This window comes from Eretmochelys imbricata, chromosome 19 (genome assembly GCF_965152235.1).
Source record: "Eretmochelys imbricata isolate rEreImb1 chromosome 19, rEreImb1.hap1, whole genome shotgun sequence".
Lineage (NCBI taxonomy): Eukaryota > Metazoa > Chordata > Testudines > Cheloniidae > Eretmochelys > Eretmochelys imbricata.
In genome coordinates this window covers 11,918,326-11,921,157 of record NC_135590.1, presented here as the reverse complement: position 1 = coordinate 11,921,157, position 2,832 = coordinate 11,918,326, and positions in this window count along the sequence as shown.

Genomic DNA, 2,832 nt, shown 5'->3' with positions numbered 1-2,832 from the left:
TAGGGGTGCCTCAGTTTCCCCAATGCATTTCTTAAGTCTCTAGGTGGTGGGATAAGGGGGTGTAATTGTTGCAGAGCAAAGGGCCAGTGTACATAAATGGCTGACACTCTGTCTCCTGGCAACTGATGGCCTGGGCCCTTCCCCCCTGCAAGGTGATAGCTAAAGGGGCTGGAGAACAAAGGAATCAGGTGACCTCCTGGCCTGGGAAAGGGACAAAGCCCAGAGGAGGAGGGGCTGGAGGGTGAGTCAGTTTGGGGCTGATTGGGGATGTGGAGTGAAGTGCAGATGTCGTCGTCTGGCTCACTGCCCCCCAAAATGGGCCCGGCTCAGGGGTCCTATTCTCTGTACCTACAAGCTCTGTTTTAGAACGTGTTCCTGTCATCTAATAAACCTGTTTTACTGGCTGTCTAAGAGTCATGTCTGACTGTGGAGCTGGAGGGCAGGACCCTCTGGCTTCCCCAGGACCCCGCCTGGGCAGACTCGCTGTGGGAAGCACACGGAGGGGCAGAGGATGCTGAATGCTCCGAGGTCAGACCCAGGAAGGTGGAATTGAGCTTTTTGAGCTTTTTGCCCTGAAGACAGTCTGCTCACAGAGAGGAGACTTCACCAGAGTCCTGACTGGCTTCGTAGGGAGCATCACTCGGGGACTCCGTGAAAGTAGCATAGAACATATTCCAGTTATGTCATATATATTCATAAACATATTTCCATAAAGCCTTATGGGGGGCACCGTCACAATGGAAAAGATTGAGAACCACTAATTTAAACTAGCCCACAACCAGGGCAATCCCTCAGGGAGTGCAGGGCCTGGGGTGGAAGTGACGGATTCGTCTCTTCTGGAGCCGACCGCGCTGGCCAATCGCACTGGCCTACGGGGGCCCCCAAAGCGTGGGGCCTGGAGCACTCGCCCCGATTCGCCCTACCCCCGGGATGGCTCTGCCCACAACCCCTCCCCACATATACGACTGCAAAGGGTAGGGCTGGGCAGCATATTCATCCCAGAATAACAATGAATAGGTGTTCGGGTCAAACCCAGTTGCCTTCCTTACCACATAAGGCCACATTAATCTGCTCTCTAGGGTTTCTGCTTTATGTTCTTGAGACATATGAGCTCACCGTGGCATGCAACTGATTATTAGTTCCTATTTGCAGAGGCTACTCAACACACTCTGCTGCTCTAGGCAACTTTTCAGTGGGCTGTCCCCGACTCACTCAGCTTTGGCCCGGCTGCCCCTCTGTCATGAAGGGTTGGCCGGGCCAAATTTTGAGCCAGTAACATTGTGACCTGGTGCAGGGGGTTGCACTCACTGCCGCTCAAAATTTGGTTTGGGTACCCTAGACAGCCGCCCAGAAATTGGCCAACCTAGGCAGCTACATAGCATGCCTATCACTAGAGCGGCCTCTGTCGATTTGCATTGCAATAGTTTCCTGAGATCAGGAACAGGGTGCCATCGTGCTAGGTGCTGTACAAGCAAGACAATCCCTACCCCAAAGAGTCTTGAAAGGGCACATTTGCCCATAGGGGCTGGAACTAAGGGTGCTGCACCCCCTGGCATGATGTGGTTTCCATCCTATCCAGGGTGTACAGTTTGGTTCAATGGCTCTCAGCACCCCCACCCTATACATTGTTCCAGCACTCCGGCATTTGCCAGTGGGATCCCAGTCCTGTTGGCCCTGCGGCCTGCCATTATGAAACCCAGCTATCGGTTGCTTCCTCCGGCTGACTGCCTCAGGGCTTTGTTTGCAACAACAGCAAGTCCCAGCGGGGTGCATGGGCGGAGCAACCTTTGCATAAGAGCCCCCCCGCTAGGTTCCCCCCAGCCACAGCTGTGACAGCTGGTCCAGCCCAGGTCACTTTAACTCTTGGGGGGGTCTGCAGACGGCCCCTAGCTCTGTTTGCATGGACACGCCCCTTCCCGCCACCGCCACGCCCACTCGGCGCGTGGGGAGGGGGAGAGCCCGGGGCGGTGCCAGCCCCCGGGAGGAGGTCGCGCGCTGAGCGCTGCCCCTTTAAGAGCAGCCGCCTCCCGCTCCGCATAAAGTATCGAATCCGGTGGGCGGGGCCCCGGCCGGGTTGCAGCGACCAATCAGGGCGCGGCCTTTGCCGCGGGAGATCCGAATTTCGCGGCACGTCGTTTGGCGCTTAAAAAAAAAAAAAAAAAAAAAAAGAGAGAGAGACAAGAAAGAAACCAGCGAGCGGCGCCGAGAGCCGCGGGAGACGGGGAGAGAACCGGGGCCGCTCCGCAGCCATCGCCCCCGCTGCAATCCGGCCCCATCCCGGCCCCGGCCCGCTGCAGCCCCGCCGGGAGGGAGCCGAGCCGCGGCCGCCAGCTTTGCAAGGGGGAGCCGCTCCATGAGAGACAGTGGCGGGGCCTCGGCCGGATCCAGGGCCCGGGCTGGGGGCGCAGCTCCCCCTGGCTTGATGCTGCTCAGCCCCCCCGCGCTGGGGGCCTCGGGCGAAGGGGCCGCCAAAGCAGAGATTTAGGGGGGTGATTTTATGATTATTATTATTATTATTTTTTTAAATGCAACACGCTCGGGTGGGGGGTCGATGCGCTCTCTGGGAGCGGAAAGTCACCAGCCCCTGCAATAACCTGCACGTTACCCAGCTCCTGCAAGCTGAGGCTCGGGTCAGTGACCTGGCATCTGAGCCCTGCAAAGCCCCGGTCCCCTTAGGACAGACAGTAACTTTTAATTGTCTGTGTTTTTATAAAACAGCCGGCTGCAAATTCTGGCCGGCCGGGTAAAGGATCTTCCACGAAGAAAGGAGGGGATTCCAGCTTTCTGTTTGAATGAGGAGAGAGAAAGGAAACAGTCATTTTTATTCTGGGG